Source organism: Amblyomma mixtum, chromosome 5 (genome assembly GCF_055824585.1).
Source record: "Amblyomma mixtum isolate Tamu chromosome 5, ASM5582458v1, whole genome shotgun sequence".
Taxonomy (NCBI): Eukaryota; Metazoa; Arthropoda; class Arachnida; order Ixodida; family Ixodidae; genus Amblyomma; species Amblyomma mixtum.
The window spans coordinates 190,202,096-190,228,101 of record NC_143016.1 but is presented as its reverse complement, the minus strand read 5'-3'; the positions used below and the strand labels follow the sequence as shown (position 1 = coordinate 190,228,101).

General features: G+C 47.6%; 4 non-coding genes and 1 pseudogene across 4 annotated transcripts; all 5 read left to right on the top strand.

Moving 5' to 3' along the window:
• The first annotated feature begins 271 nt into the window (after positions 1-271).
• TRNAS-CGA (transfer RNA serine (anticodon CGA)) lies at positions 272-353 on the top strand. Its single transcript has one exon. It is a non-coding gene; the product is annotated as a tRNA-Ser (tRNA).
• An 88-nt stretch (positions 354-441) lies between these two features.
• TRNAS-CGA (transfer RNA serine (anticodon CGA)) lies at positions 442-523 on the top strand. The gene has a single exon. It is a non-coding gene; the product is annotated as a tRNA-Ser (tRNA).
• Positions 524-611: 88 nt separating this feature from the next.
• TRNAS-CGA (transfer RNA serine (anticodon CGA)) lies at positions 612-693 on the top strand. The gene has a single exon. It is a non-coding gene; the product is annotated as a tRNA-Ser (tRNA).
• Positions 694-781: 88 nt separating this feature from the next.
• Positions 782-863, top strand: TRNAS-CGA (transfer RNA serine (anticodon CGA)). The gene has a single exon. It is a non-coding gene; the product is annotated as a tRNA-Ser (tRNA).
• A 21,379-nt stretch (positions 864-22,242) lies between these two features.
• LOC149345204 (uncharacterized) lies at positions 22,243-25,222 on the top strand (annotated as a pseudogene).
• Positions 25,223-26,006: the final 784 nt, after the last annotated feature.

Genomic DNA, 26,006 nt, shown 5'->3' with positions numbered 1-26,006 from the left:
CATAGTATTTGGAAATGCAGAATGGCGGTTCGGCACGCTGATCCTGATGTAAGACCTGCACGACTGTATTTTAGAGAAAGCATCAGAAACTTTTTTGAGGAGCAAAAGTTGCAGGAATGTGTCCCAGAATGGCTGTCACGTTTGGAACCGTTATTGTCGATGAAGGACTTTTAAGTACGTCCGCACAAGGTGTGCGGTCGTTTTTAACTTAGTTGGTGATTGCGGTTTGTTTTGTATGTACATGTGAATACCGGAAATAAAGAAAAAAAAAGCAGTCGTGGCCGAGTGGTTAAGGCGATGGACTCGAAATCCATTGGGGTCTCCCCGCACAGGATCGAATCCTGTCGGCTGCGTGTCTTGTTTAGTGGGGCTCACTTTTTTATTCGCATACAGGCCATACGTACGACGAGAGAAGACAATTGCACTGTTACAAAGACATCCGCAGTCGCGGCCGAGTGGTTAAGGCGATGGACTCGAAATCCGTTGGGGTCTCCCCGCACAGGTTCGAATCCTGTCGGCTGCGTGTCTTGTTTAGTGGGGCTGACTTTTTTATTCGCATACAGGCCATACGTACGACAAGAGAAGACAATTGCACTGTTACAAAGACATCCGCAGTCGTGGCCGAGTGGTTAAGGCGATGGACTCGAAATCCATTGGGGTCTCCCCGCACAGGTTCGAATCCTGTCGGCTGCGTGTCTTGTTTAGTGGGGCTGACTTTTTTATTCGCATACAGGCCATACGTACGATAAGAGAAGACAATTGCACTGTTACAAAGACATCCGCAGTCGTGGCCGAGTGGTTAAGGCGATGGACTCGAAATCCATTGGGGTCTCCCCGCACAGGTTCGAATCCTGTCGGCTGCGTGTCTTGTTTAGTGGGGCTCACTTTTTTATTCGCATACAGGCCATACGTACGAGAAGAGAAGACAATTGCACTGTTATAAAGACATCCGCAGTCGTGGCCGAGTGGGGGATTCCACTTCCGGACCCCGAGGGGAACGTACAGCCCCGTCAAACGTATACAGTCTGGGTGTTGGCTTCTAAGCTGTTTAGCGGGGCTCCCTGCATATCTAGCAGTGCAAAGCTTGGGACAACTGAAGAAGCGAAGCCATTCCTTTTTCGATAGATTGCGATCGCTGAGGTACATAACAAGGCATGCTGCAGGGCTTGCGACCACACCCCCTCAGCCGTATACTTTTGACGGGGTGGGTACGTGTGTGCCATGGGCTCTGTAGGAGCAGTGTCAGCAACCAAGCAGGACCGCGTTAACAGGATCTTTGGCTCTGATGGCCCGAATTATGAAGTGCTTGTGCCTCGGCTACCCATAGGGCGAGTTGTTTTGAACACTCTTTTTTGCGTGCCGATTTGCGTGAAATACCATATCGTGTGGAAGACTTCCTTGGCACTTCGTTAGCCTAGGCGTGCTGTCCGAAGTTGTCGACCTGGAGATGCACCAAATGAGTCACGTATGGACTCCATTAAGGAAGTTGTCGGCGCACTCATCAGAGCACGTGCAAAAAATTTAATTCCACGCTCAAATGACACGGTTGCACGCAGAATAAGAGCAATGGCATCTGATGTGCAAAGCCGACTACTGAAAAACTTAAATCCGCTGGGGAGTTTTTTCTTGCCGTGAATGAGGGCTGCAAGTTGTCTGGCAGCCTACTTCTCATTGCGTTTTTGCGTTTCGTGGGGTCATCACCCAAGAGTTGCTTTGCACATAGCTGAAAATGACAGCGAAAGTTCTAAACGTCTTCAAGCTACTAGGTTTTGTTGCTCTGCATGGTGATTAAGTTGGTTGGTTAATGGGGCGTAACGTCGCATGCAGCGACTCAGGCTGAGAGACGTCGTAGTGGAGAGCTCCGTAAAATTTCAACCACCTGGCGTTCTTGAACGTGCACTGACATCGAACAGTACACAGGCCTCCAGCATTTGAAAATTGAAAATTCGCTTTTGAGGAAAGGAAATGACGCAGTATCCGCCTCGCATATCTCGATGGACACCCGAACCGCGCCTTAAGGAAAGGGATAAAGGAGGCAGTGAAGGAAGAAAGAGGTTCCGTAGTGGAGGTCTCCGGAATGATTTCGACCACCTGGGGATCTTTAACGTGCACTGACATCGCACTGCACACGGGCGCCTTTTGTGCTTCACCTGCATCGAAAAACTGATGCCGTGGTTGGGTCCCAACCCGGGTACTCCGGCTTGGTGGTGGTGGTGAAAACATTTATTACGAATGAACAGGAGGTATGTTTGGATCAGCCCGTAAGGGACCGATCCTTACAAACACTAGGTGGAGGTCCCTAGTATGGTACCCCAGTGGCAGTTGCCGCCACCCGGGCGCGCCCGACTAAGGCTTGTTGGGCCTGTAAGTCGTGGCAGCCGAGCAGGGTCGCCTCCCAGTCCTCCCGGGTTGTGTTGGGGATGGGGGAATAGCGGGGTTGGAGGGGCAGGCCCACACCATGTGATAGGTGTCAGAAGACACTGCACTACAGTGTGGGCAGCTGCCGCTAAAGGAGGGGTCAAAATGTTTTAGCGCTGCCGGGCACAGCAATGTATTGGTGAGAAGGCGGAGAAGGAGCCGCTCATCCGCCTTCTTCAGGCCTTTACATGGGCTAGGGTAAAGGCGATGACAATTTTGATAATATGTTGTAATATCTTTGAATGTATAGACCGGACTAAAATCGGGTTCCTGATCGGATGGGGAGGAGAAAACAGCCCGGTGAGAGAGAGCGCGGGTGGCTGCGTCTGCTGCCTCGTTTCCTGCCAACCCCCGATGAGCAGGGGCCCATATGAGGTAACGGTGTGCGGGGTCCGTATCCCGTATGCAATTTTGGTATATTCGATAGGCTAGGAAGGGGGTGCAGCCTTGTTCGACGTTCCGACAGGCCCCTCGCGAGTCGGTGATTGTGTATTTTGAATTGGAATGTGAGGCCGCGAGAGCAATCGCGACCTCTTCTGCTTGTGTTGCACTGCGGGCTCTGAAAGTTAGGCCGTTAACTGTGTTGCTGTTGTGAACTACCGCGGCCGTGTACCATCCCCCATGGTGAGGGCCGGAGGCGTCCACGTAGTATACACCTGTTTTGTTGCCATAATATCGGGCTAGCGCTTCCGCTCGTGCCAGGCGCCGACCATTATGGTCTTCAAGTGACATGTTTGCTGGAAGAGGCCGCACGTGGAGGGCACGTCTCCACAGTTCTGGGATGCGAAACCTGTCTTCCATTGGAGGGGTGTGTTGGATATGGAGTCGAGAAGAAAGGCGGCGACCCGACTCCGGCGACAAGAGCGTGTGCTGGTTTGTAAGGTGCGCCTCCCGGAGCTCCCGGAAAGTATTCACCACCCCAAGAGCCATAAGCCGGCTGTTTGAAGTAGTGATGGGGAGGTCAAGGGCACGTTTAACAATTTTGCGAAGGATGACCTCAAGGGCGTCCTCCTCTTGTTTCCGTAGGTGGAGATAAGGAGTCGAATAGAGAAATCGACTAGTTACGAAGGCGTTTGCCAGCCGCAAGGCATCCTTACTTCGTAACCCTCCGCGTTTGTTGGAAACCCGGCGGACCATGCGGCCCACCTGGTCCCCCACCTTACGGAGTTTGGCCAATGTAGTGTCTGGCCGCCTGTGTTTGTGGATGTAGAGTCCGAGTACCCGTATCTCATCACTTTCGCTTATGGGACCACTCTCAAGAGAGAGATATATTTTAGTTGTGCACTTCTGTGAGGGCCAGAGGTGCACAAATCCCGATTTTTGAGGGGAACATTGAAGACCGCAGCGGCGGGCGTAGCGGTCTACTATCGTCGCCGCTGTTTGCAGGCTGGTTTCAATGTCTCCTGTGCTGCCCTGCGTGGCCCACAGAGTGATGTCATCGGCGTACAGTGCGTGCTGCACGCCGGCGACACCACTCAGCTGGGCCGGCAGGTGCATCATGGCCAGATTGAAGAGCAGCGGGGAAAGTACCGCGCCTTGAGGGGTTCCCCGCGTGCCGAGTAGGTAAGGACCATGGTCTCTATCTTGAATTCGAATGTAGGATTGACGACCCATTAAAAATTGGCTTATGTATTGGAATGTGTTGAGGCCACAGTCGGTGTGACTTAGGTTAGTGAGTATGATCTCGTGTTACATTGTCAAATGCCCCTTTAAGATCCAAGGCGAATACTACCTGGTCATTATGGGGGCATTAGAGGGGGTCAAGGACTTCCCGATTGAGTTGCAGGAGGACATCCTGTGCGGATCTGTGTGGGCGGAATCCGAACATGGTGCTCGCAAAGACTTGTTTGTGTTCAAGATATGTAGATAACCGATCCCGCACCATCATCTCCATTAGTTTGCCCACACATGAGGTGAGAGAGATGGGGCGGAGGTTATCTGTGTCAATTGGTTTACCAGCTTTAGGGATAAAAGTGACCAAAGCCATTTTCCATTCGATTGACAGGGGGGTGTCCCCGCGCCAAATCGCATTGACGTATTCCAGGAGGGACTGGTATGCCAAGTCGGGCAGGTCCGTCAAAAACTTGACGGTGACCTTATCCCGTCCTGGCGCAGTGCCCCATTTCATTTTGGCAAGAGCCGCCCGCAGATCATGGAGCTGGAAAGGTTGATTCAGCTCCGTGTTCTCTCTGCCTGCATAGGAGTACGCAGATCCACGGGGGTCTTGGGCTGTACACAGATACTGGTCCCGAAGTTTCTGTGCCAGTTGAGTCGTATTGCCAGGAAAAGCGTGCAGGGCTCGCTGCAAATGTTTTTGTGTTTCGGTTCGTGTTTGGGTTGGGTCCATTAGGGCTCGAAAGAGACGCCACGTGTTTCGACTGGACATTTGTCGCGCGGCCGTGTTGCATCTATCTACCCCGTTGGAGTCGGCGAGTTGGGCCGCGTACTCTGCCGCTTTCTGGGTAAGCTCGGCAATTCGAGCTTTAAGCTTTCTATTGTGTTTCTGGCGTCGCCAACGGCGGACGAGGCTGCGACGGGCTTCCCAGAGTTGTAGAAGGTGGTTATCCACGTCCGTGACCGCCCCTGAGAGCTGGATGTGTGTTTCATGCGAGGAAAGGTGTGCCAGCAGCTGTTGGGACCATGCTGTGTAGCCTTGCGCGGAAATGGGTGTATTATCAAGTGAGTTAAAATTTTGCCTGAATTTCGTCCAATCTGGGATATGGGCTTTGTGTTCTGGGACGCTTGAGGGGGCGTGTGCGTAGTGTAGTGTTAATGATGCAGTGGTCGCTACCGAGGGTCTCCTCGGTGTTGAGCCAGTCTGCGTGTCGTATGTTGCGAGTGAAGGTTAAGTCCGGACACGTATCGCGTGTCACGGAATTTCCTAGCCGGGTTGGGTGGACAGGGTCCGTGTGGAGGGTGAGGCCCAACGTGGACGCAAGCTCCGCCAGCTTACGCCCGCGCGACTCCTCCTTGCGATACCCCCACTGCTGACTGGGAGCGATAAAGTCGCCCACAATCAGCATGGGATCGCGGCCCGCTACTCTTAGCGCGCGGCTAAAGAGGTCCGCAAAAGTCACTCGCTTTAGTTTGGGAGAGCAGTACACGTTGAGTATATGCAACGGTGGGTCCCTGCGGCGGACTGGTAGGAGGGTCACCATTACATAAGAGTACTCTAGTTGGTGGTTGAGATCCACTAGGTTGGCTGTGCAGTCTTTGTGAACGAGAAGACAAGACGCGGGATCCTGTTGGAACGTCGTGTAATTTGAAATTGTGGCGCCCAGGCCTGGCTCTTGGAGGGCAACCACGGCTGGTAAGGACTCGAAAGTTTCAAAGTAGAGGCGGAAATTGGCCCGCTTAGTGCGGTCCTTAAAGCCTCTATAGTTCCACTGTGTTATTGAAGTTGACATGGCCGAATTGGAGATGGCGGAACTCCTTTGATTAAGGTGTCTCGCCATGATTTAAAATTCATGGGGGGGGAGGAGGAGGGATTGGCTGCCTCAGAGCCAGCTACTTGCGCCATCAAGGGGGTGATTACGGAAGGAGCGGGGCAGCTGTCCTCATTGTCCGAATCAATAATCAGACGGTTAAATTTTGAAGGGCGGGATACGTCCCTAATGGGTCCCGTCCGACGGAGGAGGCGGGGGTTGTCCGAGATGTGTTTTGAGACCACCGCAGGGACGGCAGATTTGACCTTTGTCAAGATCTGGTCCATGGCGGTCTCGATCATATATCACAATTTAGAGGTTAAGCGCTCCTCCATCGCAGAGATGGCTGTCACGAGGGCAGGCGAGATCTCCGCGTCGCTCTCCATTGCGTCCGAGTTCTGCGGGCTCGGTGCGACGGACGCCAATTTTGACTCTAAATTTTGAATTTTGTTGAGCAAAAGCTCATTCTGTGCCCGGAGCACGTCTATCTGTTTTTTGTATTCCGCGTCGAGTGCGGAGACGGTTACGGGGGAGGGTGAGGGATGGGAGGAAGAGGAGGCGATCTCAGCCCAGCTGCTCACCTGTTTGTCGTGTTGAGGCGCTGATGCCCGGGCGTCGGCAGCGCCAATTGTCTTGAGGGCCGGGAAGTGGGCAGTGTCTCTGCCGCTGGGCGGTGGAGGCGCCGTCTTCTTCCCGGGCGCTGGCTTCACCGACGGTGAAGAAGGTGACGATGTCTTGTGGTCGGTGCCGTGAGCACCACGCGGCGTTCCGCCACCAGCACCTGGTTTTGAATGACTTGGCTGCTTGCCAGGTCGCTGGTTTTTTGGCACCTCTGGGCGTTTAGCCTTGGGGCCATGTATCTTGAGCTGCCGGAATTTTCCCGTGCAGTCGCGGGAGTTGGTAGCGTGGGCTTGCCCACAGACTGCACAGGACAGAGTACTTTCATGCGGCGCCTTGACTCCGTCGACGGTCGGCGCCGTTTGGCCACACAGGCCGCACTTTTCATCCGGGCAGGGGCAGGTGTCTGCTCGGTGGCCCACAGTGCCGCACCGCACGCAGGCCGGAATGGTTCTCTTGTACGCACGCACAAGGGTCACCTCAGAGTTATAATGTACATATCGCGGCACCACTTTTCCCACGAAGGTGAGCGACGCGACGTTGGATTTGCCAAGCTTGTGGATATCGGCAAGCTCTCCAGCACGCCACTGGATTTTGTTTTGGACGGACTCACTGGTCTCGTGCTTGGCCACGGTGATGACGCCGCGGCATACGTCTCCAGTGAGTTTCAACTGGCCGTACGTGGAGAGCTGGCCCTTCGGTGATGTTAGTTGAAAATCCCGCAGAAGCTTGTCCGTGACGTGCGGCTCTCTGGTGCCTGCGACAATCAGGTTTTGCTCCCATGTGGGGAGCAGGCTGAGGGATGCTGCGGCCTTGGCGCCCAGGTAGGCCGCGAACGCTGCTCCCAGCTCGCCATGTTGGTAGACATCCCTGAGAGCGACGGTCACCCGGGGCTTCAGGATGATGACGATGTCTTCTGGATGAAGACGCGGCAGTGGCTTTGGTTTCCAAGAGGGTCCGGTCTTAGACTAGGCCCCTCCGTGAAGCGCTGCAGCGCGCGCAGCAGCGTTGTGCCGTGTTGAGCGGCCTGCCGACGTGGCGTCCGCTTTCTTGGAGGCGGCGTCCCGCTTGCGGGAGCGGCGTTCCACTAGTTTGAAGAGCCTCGGGTTCTCGATGGGCGCAGAATCCGGACTCTCAGGCGTTGGAGCTGAAGGAACCTCGGACCAGGCCATGGCGTCCGGGTCGTAGCCGCGTTGTACTTTTTGGGCAGCCATCTTGACACGGGTGGGCGACTCACTCACGGCCGAGCGTCGGCGTAGGCGTTAGGCCTAGCGCCGTCGCCACGAAACGCAAGTGAGGATCGGCCCTAAAATGCATAAATGTTGCCCCACCTGTGTGTGATTGGTGTCCACAGGTAGCTGTCGACTTCGCGAAGACAGACGCGGCTGTGTTGACGGGGTTCCGGCCGAGGAACCGTGGCTCCAGCCTAAAGTTGGCGGAGCCGATGCGCTGTACGTCCACTCGCTCCGCGCGCTTACAGCGCCCTCTCCGGCTTGGTAGACGAGCGCCTTAACCACTGAGCTAACGCTTCCATCGAAATGCGACGTCTTTCGGGTCAGCAGCCGAGCAGTATAACCGCTGAGCCACCGCGGCGGCTGCTCTGCATTCACTTAGTGAGATTGTGTGGATGTGCACAGACGGTCCCCGTGCAACGATGGTTTGCAGATCAGCAGGTTTTCTTGGCATTGTCAAGCATTAAGTTGCTGTTGTGAATGGGAGAAGGATGAAAAAAATTGCACAGGCCTGCCTACTGGCTCGAGCCAAGCCACCACCGCTGCCACGTGCAGATAGAGGAGAGTTAAAAGATCAGAGGAAAGATAAAGAGAAAAGATAAGACGCGTCGCAGCAACGAACGCTGCTGAAAAAGCAGATAAGCGACCGAAGCCGCGCTCGCCGAAGCAAGGACAGATATCAAGCATTAAGGAATAGTTCAGTTGTTAGGAGAAGGTAAGTGACGCCAACCAAGTAAAATACAGAAAAAAACACGACGTTTCGGAACCGGCTCGGCCCTTCTTCACGGTGTGACTACGGGCGAGCGCAGCTTGGCTTTTTAAGCCCCTGCGTGGAGGACCTCCGGGTCAGTGGCCGCAGCCCATGGACGTAGGATGAGGGGAGTGTCCCCAGGGAACGATTAACATTCTCTCGTGTTTTGAATGTGCCACGACTCGAGTAGAAGCCTCCTGCGTGGATTAGCTTCCATTTCCAATACAATGGTGCTGTCGAAGTCAATTGGATGGTCACACCCTTCGCAGTGTTCGGCCACGGCGCTGCGTTGACGATTCATGTGACGGACGTCCGCTTTGTGTTGGCTCATCCTTTCCGCGAAGTTCTTCGTTTCACCTATGTACGACCCCAGGCAGACGGAACGCGGAATTTTGTACACGACGCCCTGGGCCTTTTCTCCGGGCTGCCGGTTTTTTGGGCGGGAGAGAAGGCGACCGATAGTGCTGGTCGGTTTGTGCGTTGCCAGCACGTGGCAGCGCCGTGGCCGAACACTGCGAAGGGTGTGACCATTGTTAAGGACGAGGTAGCAGCATCCCACCGCTGCCACCAGTTTGTTACAGACGAGGTAGCATGGTCGTGTGCCGGAGAGGGAATGAGGGACGTCTGAGACGAGGCTGCTGGAAAAAGACAATGAGAGAGATCTTTATACAGGAATTTACATATTTACAAGTGAGCTGCAGGAACGCTGCATGACGACAGCTCATCAGAAGATCATGATGACAAAAAGCTCCTCGGCCGTGCCGCTGCCGGGGTTTTTAAGAGTTCCCTTCCCTAGGGTCCCTAGATAGGGGCCGGGCCTGCAGGGGAATGAAGTTCTCACTGGCACCAATCACAGACACACACGCACTCACTCACTCCCTAGAGATCACACCGCCGTCACGCGCTGGGAGAGGGGGGAACGATGCCATCACCGTAGCCCAGACGCCGGAATGTCCATGAGCGGCGTTCCCGCGCATTACGAACGCGCGTTCACACTCGGTGTAGGGGAAACGCTCGCTCAACCGGGCTTCCGTGGCAATCCAGGCGCTCACCCAACGCGCGTCTCGGGGTTTGTCGGCGTTTCGCTGCTGCCATGTCGTTGTCTTCCCCACGACGAAGGCGAGACGTAACACCATCCAATTGACTTCGACAGCACCATTGTATTGGAAACGGAAGCTAACCCACGCCGGAGGCTTCTACTCGAGTCGTGGCACATTCAGCAAACACGAGAGAATGTTAATCGTTCCCTGGGGACACTCCCCTCATCCTACGTCCATGCGCTGCGGCCACTGACCCGGAGGTCCTCCACGCAGGGGCTTAAAAAGCCAAGCTGCGCTCGCCCGTAGTCACACCGTGAAGAAGGGGCCGAGCCGGTCCCGAAACGTAGTGTTTTTTCCTGTATTTTACTTGGTTGGCGTCACTTACCTTCTCCTAACATTAAATTTCCCAACCAGACAGATTTCTGTCCAATGTTTTCTTTTGAACAGTTCAGTTGTATTTGTATGCTTCACAGGGACGCTTTGGCATCAAAGTAACTGAGCCAAGAGCTAGCGAGCTTGAGGCCTGCACGTTGTCAAAGTTGCGAACTGCATTGAAAAGGAACTCGGGTTCTTTTTTTTTTTATTTTGAGTTGATAACAAATTCAGACTTTACAGTCTCCTCCCTCTGGTACAAAGAGAACGGTTTTGCAAAATACCGGGCGGAAGTAAAGAAACTTAAAGCGAAACTGGGTTTTTGACCAAACTACGACGTCTCGACATACCAATCTGTGACGTTTGAAAAGTTTGAAAAGTATTTATTTGAAGTGTGTCTCGTAAACTTCAGGAAGAAGGCCAAAAGGCGTGGTGCCTGACGAGGGCCTTCCTCCCTGGGGTAAACAAATTGCATTCAGCATATATACACACAAAATAAACAAATACAATAAATGTAGCGGTCGCCATGACATTTGTTGGCATGTTAAAGGGCCACTGCCCAGGGTCCGGACATTTTTGAAAAACAAGCCCACTGCATAGATGAGGCATCGAAGATAACCTCTGCAAAATACTAGAGCCATGCGCGCCCCGAAAAGCTGCGAAAATTCAAATCAAAGCCCGTTCGTTCTTTCCTTCCTTCAAAAACGGGCCCGGCCCACTACTCTGCACCCCGCTGACGTCAAGGGGGGCTACTTTCCCTAAAGGCACTCCATTGGTGCATCGTTCTGACTGACGGGAGAAGGTTGGGCGTAGACTTGGCGTCGCGTCGTCTGCACAAGGCTTTCCGCAGCGCCTTCTGTTCTGGCTCATGCCTACAAACCCGCATGAAGGAACAAAAAAAAAAAACTGCGGAGGGAGCGTGCGGCGACAGCCTTGAACCCTAGCCATAAAAAGTAAAAAAATAGTAAAACGGAGGGAGTTGGTTCGCCCCCCCCCCCTCCCCCCCCCCCCCCCCCCGCCGTGATCACGTCACGAGACGCTCTGCGTGCGCGCTCCCTTCTCAGTTTCTTTTCTTCTATGCGAGCCCCCCAAAACAAGGTTTTAATTAGTAGTGCAGCAGAGCCTTTCCCTCGCTCGCCCACTTGGCCGCTCCGCACACACGCCGCTTATCTTTCGTGCATCTTGCGTACGCCTTGACTCCAATGAATGACATATGCTTTGGAGCGGAGAAAAGACACAAACACACAGAACACAAACACGCATGGAGAAAAGCAAACGGGCGGTTGCCGGGTCCGCGCTTCGCCGTGTGTTTCGAACACAACCGACTTCCGCCCCTCCGCTCGTGAAACGGTGGGGAGGCCTAAAAGAAAATGAAAAGGTGGCTCGTTAACTGGGAATGACAAACAGATGTATGAAAGGATGCGCTCGCTAACAAGTCTAGGTGGTCGAGCCGATCGCGCCTCTCGATCGTTCAGTGTGCGGAGAAAATGCAAAAACCAAGAAAAGAATTCTATTGAAGGCGGGGCCATGACGTCGCCCTGTGACGCACTCCACAGACACCACGCCTCCGGCTTACACCGGAGATGGAAGGGGTGATTTTGCCTTGCCGAGCCTACTCGACGAGGAGCGGGAGAGAAGAATTTCGAGGAGGGAATGGAAGGAGAGGAGGCTCGCTCAAAGAGAGGTAGAGAGTGTCTGCTGCGCTGGGGTGGGCACGGGGCCTTTAAAAGGAAAACAAAACTGTACAGCAATGTTAAGGTAGCTTCAAAGTTGTTCAGGGAATCATAAAAGGGAAAAAATATATATAATCGCGTTAACTGTTAACAATTTACAATATGTCACAGGATATACGGGTTAGTCATGCAGTCAACAGTGCAATCAGTTTTCTTTTGTATATTTTTTGAGTTCTGCATTGATGGAGCAGGTCATGAAAATTTCGGTTTTCATTCAAAAAGGTAGTCATTTGGTATCTATTCGTTTGGAATCCGTAATTTTTTCTTGCTTTTGGTGATTTTATTGTCATGTACCGAAGGGAATATGGGTTTTGTGGTAGCTCTGGTGTTGCAAAAAAAAAATGAGTTTCAAGATGAATTCTGTTATATGTTTCAAGCGCTAGCCGAAGAGTTTTTAAGTGAAAAATTGTCAGTAACCCCAAGCTGTTCCACCATGGCTTCGTGCTATCCAAGTAACCTAGATTAGCAATTGCTCGTATGGCCTTTTTGTGTAACAAAAACAAAGCATTTAAATTAGTCTGTGTTGAGTCTCCCCATATCAGCAAACAATAATGAAGATGCGAATGAATTAAACGGAAATAAAGTTGCTTTTTGAGCCATATTGGTAACAGAAGCCTAAATTTATTTAGAAGGCCCACTGATCGCGAAATTTTTTTTTCTTACTTGATTAATATGGTCAGTCCACAGCAGGTATTCATTAAATATAACTCCAAGGAATTTTATTGACTGTAATCGTTGTAAAACACTTGAATTGTATAATAGGATTGGCTCATCATCTATGACTTTATTTTTAGCTCTGAATATTACATACTTCGTCTTCGTGATGTTTAGTTCTAACCTGTTGGCCCTCAACCATAATGTAAGGTTTTCTAACCAGAGATTTGCTCTACATTCTATTGCTTGTAAACTCGCGTCATGAAAGAAAATATTTGTGTCGTCAGCGTATAAAACTGTTTCGGAGCAAGGAAGAATATTAACAATATCATTTATGTGAACTAGGAATAGAATTGGACCCATTATTGAGCCCTGTAGCACACCAGTGCGTATAAGGCCGTAGCTTGAAGGTATGTCGTTAATCATTGTGAATTGTACTCTGGATGATAAGTAGCTCTGAATAAGATTAAGTGCGGAGCCTCGTATCCCATAGAATTGTAATTTGCGCAGTAAAATTTCGTGACAGACCGAGTCGAAGGCTTTTCTAAAGTCTAAGAATAGCCCAAGTGTAAAAACTCTGTTTTCTATATTGTTGATTATTTTGTCCTTTATGTGAAGTAAAGCTTTTTCCGTAGATTTACCTTTCTCAAATCTATATTGTTCTTTCGCAATAGCTCCGGTCTTAATGAAGTACGAAGTAAGGCGGGTATTGATGACTTGTTCAGCAATTTTTGAGAAGACTGGCAAAACGGATATTGGGCAATAATTATTAGGATCATTATAGCTTCCTGTCTTATGTATCACAAAAACTCTTGCTATCTTTAATTTATCTGGAAAACAGCCTTCTCTGAGCATTTGGTTGCATATATGGGACAACAAAGGTGCGACAATATCAGATACGGCTTTCACTACCTCACCCTTGCTGTTATCAGCTCCAACGGAACAGTTATTTTTTAGACGCATTATATACGAGGAGATTTCGGCTGTAGTTGTTGGGGAAAGGAATATCGAAGGCTTTGGACTGCCTTTAAGATATGACATTGGATCAGTGCATGTTGTTTGCGCAGACTGATTTTCGCCAACCGTCAGGAAGTGTTCGTTAAACATGTCTGATAAGGGATGACCTCTGAGTGGAACGCCATCTACCACAATCTCTACTGGAGTTGGCTCGGTTCGTTTTGATACTAAATTGTTGTATAACCTCCATATCTGATTAGGGGCAAGTTTATTAGCGAACGCTTTTGCGTAATATTCCTGTCTAGCCGTTTTTAGATCAGTGTTGAGCTTATTCCTTACAGCTTTATACAAGTTTAGTATATTCATGTCCTTGCGCTTCAAAAAATCAGCAAAGAGATTGTGTTTTTGCCTTGTTCTTTTGTACAGCTCTTTCGTGACCCACGGTTTCTTAGACTTTTTGTATCTAGAGCGGCGGACTAGAGGAAAGGCGCGATAATAGGCATCTTGAAATTTTTTTTCAAAGACATCGTAACAGCGACTAGGATCCTCTTCATTAAAAACGAGTGACCAGTCCACCTCTGAAATCATGCATCGAAAGCAATTTATAGTTTCGTCCTTAATTTTTCGATAGAAAGTGTTAGCTGCGCTATTAGAAAAAGTTTTCCTCGAATGGGGCAGAAAGACAAAAAAATGGAAGATGGTCGCTAACACCGCAGGCCATCACACCCGACTGGACATCATTTGGTAAGAAGTCAGTGAAACATAAATCGAGTGCAGTTCCGGTACTTGCGGTAATTCTTGTTGGCAGGTTTATAACATTTGTACAGCTGTAGGTAGGCATCATAACAATAAAACTCTTAGAAACTGTATTCTCAGTCAATATATCTATGTTAAAATCACCCAGCACGACAGCAGACTGGCTATGTCCTGTCTAATACTGTCCTCACTAATACTGTTACGTCACTATGTCACTAATACGTCACTTATACTGTCCCCAAACTTATCGTGTGCGTCTTGATTGGCTAAAGTGGCGATTGTAAGCGACAGCATGGGTAATTAATTGTCTGAAGTGACCAAAAACAAGCTCGAAATTTTGGCCATCAGCAAAGGCCATCAGCAAAGCAAATCTGCCTTTGATGATTTTAAAACTGACTATGATTCCAAAGCAGCAGAAGAGTTGTGGCAGCAATTTAAGAAAATTATACAACATTGCGTTGACAGATATATTCCAACTCGTGTTAAAAAGACGAAGCACCGAAGCCCCTGGATCACCAGGGACATAATTCATATGAAACGTAAAATAAAAAGACTACGTAAAGAGAAAAATAAACGTATCCCAATTTTGCGGCTTCGTGCTGAGCTGAAGCAAGCGCTGAAAGAAGCTAAAAAAAAGTTATTCGATGAAACGCTGAGCCGCTTCCTCAAAACGTCGCCGCAAAAGTTCTGGCGATACTTTAGTGATAGGAAGGAGTGAATACAGGAGATTAAGCACGAAAATAAGGTACTGAAAAAGAAGGAGCATATAGTAGATTACTCTAATCACTTTTTCCAGTCGGTATTCACCGCAACCCAAGATGACATAGACCTTAGTTCAGAACGCCTGTTGCCTAGCCAAATGAATGACGTCATAGTTACGCAGGAGGGTGTATTTCAGCAGCTCCTCAATTTGGATGCTAAGAAGGCCAATGGACCAGACAACATACCAACCCAGTTTCTCCGAAGATATGCCGAGTGGGCGTCGAGATACCTTATACTTATTTTTCAAAAATCTTTGCACACCCATTGTGTATCACAAGACTGGCGCAATGCACTAGTAATTCCGCTGTTTAAAGGGGGAAACCGAGCACTTGTAAATAACTACCGCCCAATATCTCTTACATCGATTTCTTGTAAACTTATGGAACATATTATAGCGAAGCACATCCTTCATCACCTAGAAACAAGCGGATTACTTTACCCTCACCAACACGGATTCAGAGCAGGCCTTTCCACCACTACACAACTTGTAGAGACAATTCATGGTGTTGCAATGACGATTGATGGGAAGCAGCAGATTGACGTAATCGCTGTAGACTTTGCCAAAGCTTTTGATAAAGTGCCGCACAATAAATTAGTTTTTAAACTGGAAAGAGCTGGAATTAATTTGAATATTGTGAAATGGATTAAAGCTTATTTAACAAATCGTAACCAAGTGGTCAAAGTGGATGGTCATGTGTCCGGCCCACTAGCAGTGCTTTCAGGAGTTCCGCTGGGTTCTGTTCTGGGACCACTGTTATTTTAGTCTACATTAATGATATCTCTGCTGTTCTGGAACCAAATGTGCGACTAAAGCTATTCGCAGATGACTGTTTAATTTATTCTACAGTTAGAAACAAGGACGACCAGCTTAGAATTAACAACTCTTTACAGGCTTTAAGCAAATGGTGCAAAAAATGGAACATGGAAATAAATTATTCGAAATCAACATACACGCACATTACAACGAAGAAGTCTGTTCTTTTGTTCCCATGTGTCATCGGTGACAAATGTTTGGTAAATGTAACTCAGTTTAAGTATCTAGGAATGACAATAACACAAAACTTAAATTGGGGCACACATATAGAAGAGGTTTGTTCTAATGGATACCAGAGGTTATGTTTTTTTAGAAAAAAATTGGAGCATGCTACACGGGATGTACTGTTACAACACTCTGCGGCCGCTGCTGCTACTGCTGCCAAACCAGTTTCTTTGTCTGCTCTGTGATCCTGTTACTTTGCTCTAATGCCGGGCCAAACAAACTGTGTATCGTGCAGAGAAAACCTTGGGGATGAAGACCAGTATGCCACATGTGTAGAATGTTCCTTCAGTTACCATTACGGTAACTGTTCGGGGGGTTTCGAGAAAAGCGGGAAAGGCAAAGGTGCTAAAAGTTTATGGAAATGCCCTACTTGTAAAGCTGCTCGTCTGAGAGGGCAGAAATCATTAGACAAGCACAACAGCGAGGAAGGCTGTGAACACACTGGCGTACTGGCCGACATCAATGCGAAGTTGGCTGTTTTGGTCGAGATGAAAGTGCAAGTTCATGGTTTGGCGTGTTTGCGAACAACAATAGAAAGTCTTGAAACATCTGTTCAACTGATGTCTGAAAAGTATGATGAAATTCTGGCCAACCAAAAAAAACAGGATTCTGATATTCAGACCCTCAAAAAAAGAATGGACTACCTTGAAGCAGCTGATCATGCAAATGAAATTATCAACCTAAAATTGCAGGTCAACGAGCTTGAGCAGTACGGTAGACGACAAAACCTTGAACTTCACGGACTTAAGCAAGATGAGGATGAAAATTTGCTGTCAAAAGTGAACAAGCTAGCCGAGTCACTTGGTATCGATTGACTCGAAGAAACTGACCTCGATGGAATTCACAGGCTCCCCTCGAAAAACGCAAACCCTCCAGTTTTAATACGTTTCGTGAGCCGCAAGACAAAAGAGCAATGGCTATCCAAATCTCAAGAACTCAGAACGCAACAATCTGACCTCCGGTTCTATGAAAACCTGACAGCCAAAAACAAGCGACTTCTCTGGCTTGCTCGCGTGAAGGCAAAGGAATTTGACTACAAGTTCACATGGGCACGAAATGGGAAAATTTTCTCAAGAAAAAGGGAAGGCGACCGTGTGCTATGCATTGCTTCTGAGAGCGATCTCGAGAAGATTAGATAGTTTTCCATTTATCGTCTCAAGCTCTAAACCTGATTTTTTTTTGTTAAGTATCACTATGGCTTACATTGACATTGTTTCTTTCAATAACCAAATGTCAAGCTTGAAGAAGCCTGAAAAAAATTATTTCTCAGTTCTTCATTTAAACGTCCGAAGCCTATGTCATAAACAGGATGAACTGGTCACATTGCTGAACGAACTGTCGATAAAATTTGATGTCCTGGTATTCTCGGAAGCATGGTTGAAAAGTGAACTTGATGCTTTTAATCTTGGATCTTACACCAGTGTTTCTCAAACAAGGGGTGACAGGAGAGGAGGCGGACTCACTGCATACATAAAAAATGGAAAGTCCTACTACATACTTTCCGAAATTTGTGAAAACAATGAGGAGGTTGAGGTACTGGCAGTGTCTTATAATAACATTATTGTGATAGCAATTTATCGACCCCCGTCGGGCTCTGAAGACATGTTTTGTAATTACCTTGAAAAAATACTGGACTTTGTTACAATTAATAACATGAATGCAGTGATTGTAGGTGATATCAACATAAACCTTATCTGCAAACAACCAGCTACTAAACACCTCCTTGACCTGTTGCTTAGCCACGGATTTGATAACAAGGTTGAATCTCCAACTAGGGTGACTGATTTTTCTGAGACACTCATTGACGTGTGTCTGTGCAACATTGGCGGTTCTGGTGTAATTTCAGGTGTCCTGACTGTTGGTCTCAGTGATCACATGCCCAGTTATAGCCTCATCCCACACCCTACTGATTACAAAGATAAAAAACAACAAGAAAGCACTTATTGGAGGATTAATGACGAAAGTATAGCCAATTTCAGGAGTCTAGCCATGAACGCGGATTGGAGTGCCGTCCTATCTGAAAGTGATCCATGCTTTGCGTATGGAACATTTCAGACAATTGTTGAGTCACTTCATAATGAGGCGTTTCCGCGGCGGCCAGCAACGAAACATAAAAAGTCCAGGAAACCATGGATCTCAAAAGAACTTTATGACCGCATACTACATAAAAATCGCTTATTCTCAACTTTTATCGAAACAAAAAACGCAGAGATATTTCGAAATTTTAAGAAAATCAGGAACAAGCTAGGGGCCGACATAAAAAAGGCTAGACAACAATACTATCTAAACAAGTTCTCGAATACTACATCTCCAAAGCAGAGTTGGGCTCTCGTAAACGATATCCTCGGGAAAAAACCAAACAGTGTCCTCTCTTCACTAAACATTAATGGGATAGAATACACGGGGATTGAGTTGGCAAATAAATTTAACGAGCATTTCCTTACAGCTGGTGTAATGGAAAATGTAGATCCTCTCTGTAAAGAGCCTACAAGTTACATAAAGAAGACATACACAAATTCAATTTTCCTGGAACCATGTACTGATAATGAAATTGTAGACATAATTAACTCACTCCGAAACAATAGGGCTCCGGGAATAGATGACATCCTGACACGGCCAATCAAATTTGTTGCAGATATTTTAGCTGCCCCACTAGCACATATCTGTAACATCATGCTTAACACTGGTAGGTTCCCAGACTTGATGAAAGTGGCTCGTGTAGCTGTAATTCACAAGAGCGGTGATGCCAACAACCTCAACAACTACAGACCGATTTCCGTTCTCTCATGTTTTGCGAAGGTTGCTGAACATGTAATAAATAATCGCCTGTATAATTATCTGGCACGACACAAAATTATTGCAAAAGAGCAATATGGTTTCCAAAAGAATAAAACAACAGAATCTGCTTTGCTTAATATTAATTAAGGAACAGCTAATTGACAATATAAAGAGAAGACTAGTAACAATAGGAATTTTTCTTGATTTAAAGAAAGCTTTCGACTCGGTAAAACACGATATCCTCCAAAAATTGGAACGGTACGGGGTAAGAGGTCTTGCTCTTGAGCTTCTCACCAGTTATTTAAAAAATCGTTTTCAAATAACCCAAATAAACGCAGTATCATCAACACCAGGGGAAATTGTAGTTGGTGTACCACAGGGTTCTATTTTAGGAACGATACTATTCCTTCTGTATATTAACGACATAGTGAACATACCTCAGACTAAGAATATTATGATTTACGCAGATGATACTAATGTGTTCTTTTCAGGAAATAATATGGCTATCTTAGAAAAAGAAGCAAACGTATGGCTACAAGAACTTTCTCCATGGCTGGAATCTAACCAATTGAAACTAAATGTTGAAAAGACTAAATATGTCGTATTTAGAGCCAAAAACAAGATGATTACTGAAAGTTTTCAACTGAAATTTCAAAATTCAACTCTACTTCGTGAAAATTCAATAAAATTTTTAGGAGTAATTTTCGAGCAGCACTTACTGTGGAATGACCATTCAGATTATTTACGCAGTAAAGTATCGCGGTCAGTGGGCATAATAAACAGACTACGAATGCTTGTACCTGTCAGATGCAAACTACAGCTATTACGGCCTACTTGTGTACATACATTGTGTACATACCTACTTGTGTACATACATTACTTGTGTACATTACATTACGGCCTACTTGTGTGGGGAACAACAACACTTACTAATATAGTAAAATTATTTGCGCTGCAAAAAAGGGCTATCCGAGCTGTATTCAACCTTACACTCAGCCAAGACACAGGGGAGGTTTTTAGAAAGCACAAGTTACTTAAAATACAAACAATGTATGACAAAAAACTGGCTATATACATAAAGAATCCAATAAAATACAGTAAAGAAACGTTTCAGAACACATATCTGCACATGCCTGGACTATATAACTTCCGAACAGCTAGTTTCCATGTTTCAAAGTCCCGTACAAATTATGGCCACCAAATGTTGACATTTATGATACCGCGAGTTCTAAATGCTTACGCCCCGCTACTTTCTATGGCAATGGAAAAACGAAGTGACCAAAGCTATAAAAGAGCCGTGCATGATATGCTACTTTCGTGACAGTGCTGTATAAGTAAACACCGTTGTATCTTTTTTGGTATCAAATCTGTATACTACTGCCAATTTAATTTTAACCTCTGTTTTTTTTTCTGTTCGAAGTCGGTTGCTGTCAAATGCTTTGAATGTTTGTTTTAATTTGTTGTTTGTTTTTGTATAGGAGGGCAGGCCTTAGTCAGGTGTTGTTTAACGCCTTTTGCCTGCTCGTCCTTGGTTTACGTATGCATTGTAAACCAAAAATAAACCAATAAAAAAAAGACTAATTGCATATAAAGCTTTTGTGAGGCCAGTCCTTGAGTATGCGTCAGTAGTATGAAGTCCTAAACAGAATTATTTAAAGAAACAATTAGAAAGAGTTCAGAGGTACGCAGTACGCTTTATTTGCTGCCGATATCGAAGGACAGACTCAGTTGCGGATATGCTCTCTTCCTGTAACCTGGATTTATTAGAAACACGACGACAAAAAAATAGGCTGAAGCTATTGTTCCAGATGCTCCAAGGACAGATAAATATTCACAAAGAAACATACATACATACAAGCACCAGGCAAACGCAGTTCTAGAACAAATCATGGTCGGATAATTCAGCCTTACAACGCCCGTAGTGAAACTTTCAAACATTCCTTCTTCCCTCATGCAGTTGAAATGTGGAATGATTTGCCAATGAGTGTTGTGGAACAGAGGGATGTGCATGAATTCGAACGATCTCTGGATAACCACCTGCTTGAAAGTGCCATTTGATGCTTGACTGAATGATGTACCGTGTCATGCTGATGTATTCAATGCTTTGAATAGTGCTGTTTTTCTATGAAATTTTTATACCCTCTCTGTAAGGACCCTCGCACGAGGGTTGACAGTATTGTTAAATAAATAAATAAATAAATAAATAAATAAATAAATAAATATCAACGAGCGTGCCAAATTGTAACATCACACACGCAAGGTTACCTGTAGATGTCGCTGCGGCTGAGCCCTCGAAATGAAAAATTCCGTTGCTGCAACAACACGTCACAAGGCTGCGAAATTGGGAAAAAATGACCAGACAGCAGCGAATAACTTCCCTTGAAAGGTTGAGTAAAACCCATGGAGGTACCAAAAAAAACTCTGAAGTTGCCCTTTAATCAAGGCCTAAGGCCAGTCACCTTATTAAAATGCTTTGCGAAAAGATTGGTTCCGAACACCGAAACCTACTCCTACTCAGGAAACTATGCTGGCTGTGACGTAGAAAAATGTTGGCTAGGGTTTTGGGCTCAGGGAGGAATTGAGAATTTTTATAGCAGAGGAGAAGGTACTGGGGGAGCCTCTTTCAATGACCCTTCATTCCTCACTGCGCTTGGCTATTTGTGTGACATATCTCAGCAGCTCAACCACCTAAACTCCTAAAGGGTTGGGAGTAATGTATCTAGGAAACTTGAAGGTTGGCCGAGTCGGGTAGGAAGATATTTTTCTTCGTTTAAGTTGCCCACTGACTTTTCTACATCTGGGAGAGTACCCGCAGCTGAAAAAAAGGCAGTAATGACACATTTGAGCAGAATCAGGCTGCGCTTAATGAGTTACTTCCTACAGTCTGCTCCAGACACACGCTGGCCCCTTTTCGGCAGATGTAAGTTGCTTCATTCGTGAAAGCGTCCACGCTGAAAATGAGCTGATGGAACTCCTAGAAAATGTTGTAAGAAGGCTAAATCTGCCATCGTGGACCTCAAAAATTTTGGTTTGAGACAGCTGAAATTTTCCCCCTACTCTACGGAAAGGCTGCCAGATAGTTGTTCTACAGTTTCCGACAACATCCTAGTGCGACAAGGCATGTCTTGAAAGACTTGCCCTGTCACACTCACTAATTTAATGTCTTTCGATTCGAAAGGCATTGTCACCTAATGTTATTACCCTGCCGCTACACTGGAACATTTAATTCCCATTATGAAAAATCCAGGCGTTAACAAACAACGGCACAGAGGGGACACAGCGCTTACTCGCAACTACAAGAATTTTTATTCAGAAACTTCTATACATGCAACAAAAACCAAAACAAACCCAGAGTAATCGCACGCCACACGCCACATTTAGTGTCGTTAGGTTCGGATGACATTCGCCATCGAATGAGTTTGGGGAACTCATTTGCATTCGATCCCGAACCGAATGTATACTCTCGACCCCAGATAAGCAGCAAAAACAAGCAACGGGAAAAAAGAATCGTTGACCCACCAAAGTAAAAAAAAAAATTCGTTAATTTTTCTGCCGAAAATGTTGCACTAAAGGGCTGTCCTGAAGAGCTATCATTCTGGGCACTCTCAGCATCAGCAGTGTCCGGTTAAGTTGCCGCGGCCGGCGACCATATTGTCTGTTGTGCTCTTCTAAGTCCTCCCGTGGTTTAATACTTCACGCGTGGTGTGATGGCTACGGCAACAGCGACTGCAGAACCGAAAAAAAGAACACACCGGAGCACCGAGGAGACATTCGCCTTACTACACGACTTGAGAAGAGCGAAGCGGAATCCAAAAGTGCACCAGTTGATTGCTGAAAAGCTGCGCGATGCTGGCATCCCGACGACTCTCAAAGGGGTAAAAACAGACTGAGATTCTTGCATACAAGGACAGGTGAGCGATTTTTTTGAAAGAATTAAATTAAGCATGACTTCGCGCGAACAGACGACGAGGCTGTGTCGCGTGCACGTGTAAACACTGCAGTTGGTGGCTCCTCCGAATTCATGGTTCCCGTCTGATGATATGATATGGCACAGTACGGTAGGCACGTGGGGTTTAATGTCCAGAATGGGCTCCGGAAACCGCCGTAGTGGTGGGCTCCGGGTGAATTTAAATCCCTTCAGTGCGCGGTGACATCGCTCAGCACTCAGGCGCGTTTGCATGTCGCCCCCATCAGTATGCGGCTACCACAGTCTGCAGTTCGATAGCAACAGTGTTTACAACAGCACTGCGAATTTTTGTTGCTCTTGCACCCTGGATCGATGGGGCCGCTGACAAGTTCAGTGAACTGGGGCCGAATCCATGGAAGAGTTCGCTTTGGAACGCGTTCGCTTTGCCGTGACGTCAGTTTGACGTTGACATCGGCGGGAGAAGGGTGGGAGGAACACTGCGGGAGGACAAGGGGGCAGGCAACAGCCAATCGGCTTTGTTGGGCGGTCCCATCTCGGTTGCTTGTATTTTTAAGGGGCCATATGCTAACTTCTTTGCGTTTTTAAGCTCTAAATGAATGCGTTTGGCTACAATACTGCAAATTTATTACTCAGAGCCTATAAATAAGCATATAATTTATTTTGAGACGACACACGACCAATTGCACACCGACCGTCGACGCACCCAACGACGCCGGGGATGAGACCACGGTCCAAAAACTGCCTTGGCGCGGGACTTCTCCTCGCAAGTCGAAGGAAACGACACCTAGTTTTTCTCCGTGCCGACACGCACGATTGCCTGAGCGACGGCCAAAATCGTCCGGCTCACAGACGACTGCGGGAGCCGTATAGTTGCCTCGCTGCCGACTGCTGCCTGGAAGCCCCCGGTAGCGAAGAACCTTAGGGCGCAGAGTACTTTGCGCTCTGTTGTGAGCGCACTTTCCCTCGTTGGTCCAAGGTGGGGTAAGAGCTCTTCGCATAGCTGGCGTACAAGTAGCTTCGACAGCCTGAAGTGCCTTCGGAAAGCATCGTCAGGCATGTCGAAAGGATTGTCATGCACGCGCGACCGCCGAGGCCGCCGATCACATTCGCTGAGCACCGCGAACAACAGCGGGGCGGCGGGAGGTACCGGCATGTCTCTCCTCGCGCTGAAGCGAACGCCACTTTCAGAGTTCCGCACACAGCGACCGAACGCGTTCTCTTTCACTTGATTGACATGTCTCGTGACGTAAACAAAATCCGTGTTCCCGCCTCCCTGGAGTGACGTCACTACCAGCGGCAACGACACACGACCAATGGAGCGAGGTGGCAAAAGAGAAAGCGAACGCGTTCCAAAGCGAACTCTTTCGTGGATTCGGCCCCTGGAGTCTATTTTCTAGAGGCCCGCGTACTGTGCGATGTCAGTGCGCTTTAAAGAACCCCAGGTGGTCTAAATTTCCGCAGCCCTTCACTACTGCGTCCCTCATAGCTTGAGTCACTTTGTGACGTTAAAGGTCCATAAACCGTAAACCGGAGGCTATTTTCACGTATCTTTGAGCCAGCTGCACGTCACAAAGCCGTCACCTCGGGCTCGAAGTTTCCGCTCTACTGAGAATAACTTGGGAAATTGAGCATAGCTTATCGTAATTGTTTTCTCATTAAAGATAGCGCGACGACGCATGCAATGGTGCAGGCCGTTTATATTAATTTATAGTCAGTTCACTGCCATTCGGGTTTACCAGTTTCGTGTCGCGACAAATATCAAGAAGCCAATACACTGCATACGTGGCATGCATAAATTATTTATTTCGTCACCTCAGGGCCCCGGACATTGCAGAGAGGAGTTGGTTGCGTGCGAAAAAAAATGGGTAATAGCGAAATATATATGAGGAAACATAACTGATATCTTTACACTTTACTTGCTGCTGCAGAAACATGAACAAACAAAAAGTAACGGGGCAAGGGCGAATAAATTGGTGCCATAATTGAGATATTCATAAATTTCTCCACGCGCTACCAATGAACAACCAGCAAGAAATGCTAGAAAGCCAGTGCTGCACTCTGAAGGAAGTAAGATGTGCACACCTTGGATTGCGCTGCCGCAGATATATTGTACTTCTAAAGTGCCTGTTTTGCCTAGTTACATGTGTTTGCAGTGGCATACACACAAGGAATGTATGGTGTTAAGAAATTTCGTTATCGTACGGCTTAGCGCAATAAGCAATACTGAATAAGTATGTTGCATGCGCATGTCTGCACCATTTCTTGGTATTGCGCAACGTTACACCCTGGATTTATGACAGCCTGTGCATATAAATGAAGTTTGCTGGCACTGAGGAATGCTTCAGAAATTATAAGTAGCTGATTACTTTCATTTCAGATCATCCACCAAATGGAGAATGGGCACAGTAGTCGAGAAGGAGACGTGGAAGTGACGCCCACCAGCATGGATGAGGAAAGAGCACACTGAATGATTCGTGTGAAACATCACAGCCATCCTTTCCTGCCACAGAAGCGCAGGTTTCAGAGCCAGGTGCTTTTTGCGGGGCTCATCAGGGCTCCGAGAAAAGAGGTTGAGGCAGCCATCTAACACAAGCCTGTTTGCGCAGCTCATTGAGGAGCAGCGGCAGCTTAGCCTAAGTCTAGAAAAAGCCGTGGAAAAGGAACAAGAGAGCCGAGACAAACAACTTAGGATGCAGGAGCAAACTGCACAGCGTGAAGGTCTATCTCTGGCATGCTTGCGGGAAATATGTAAAAAATAAATGCGCACTGCATACAGCGACACTTCTGCCTAGTTTGTCAAGCGGCATGATTGTTCTGGTATTCACACACCCTTTGAGATGTGCAAAAACCCACACTGCTAATTCTGTCGTGGTGCAGGGCTGCTGCTCAGGTAGCCTGCTGAGCACGCGTCAAGAAGTACTTTGTAAAAGCAGCTTCTAACTTCATGCCATGTTCCATTGGACACAGTGGTATTGTGTGACGGATGTTGATCGAATGCATCAAATGCTTGTACGTCCTGCTCCCAATGTTGATCCACAGCGTCTCGGAACGTTTCACAAATATTGTGAAGGACGCATGAGGCCCTGATTGCTTTCTTGGCATTGGGCAGCATACACTCGAGCCTCTTCGTAAAGAAGCGGAAGCGAGCTTTTAGCCTTCCAAACGCATTCTCAACAATGGGTCTCGTTTTGCACAGCTTGTAATAGTACGCAGCTTCGTAGGTCCCAGCCGACAGATGCACTTGAGAATGGCTTGAGCATTGCCTTCGTTAAAAGGAATGCCTGGTCGCACAGAATGAGTGGCGTGACAGCGGCGACTTCAGTCGACGCCACAGGTGACCTGAGGTGCCCGCCTTCAATTACTGTGCAGAGCTTTGAACGCCCATACGCGTTCGCATTGTAGCATCGGCAAGGAGCGCCAACATTGATTTACAGAAAACTGTCCTGGTGGTCGACCAAGGCTAGTAGTATTATACTGTACATGCACATATTGAAATAAACTGCACAATTATATGTTGGTCATACACTTTTCAACGGTCGGCAC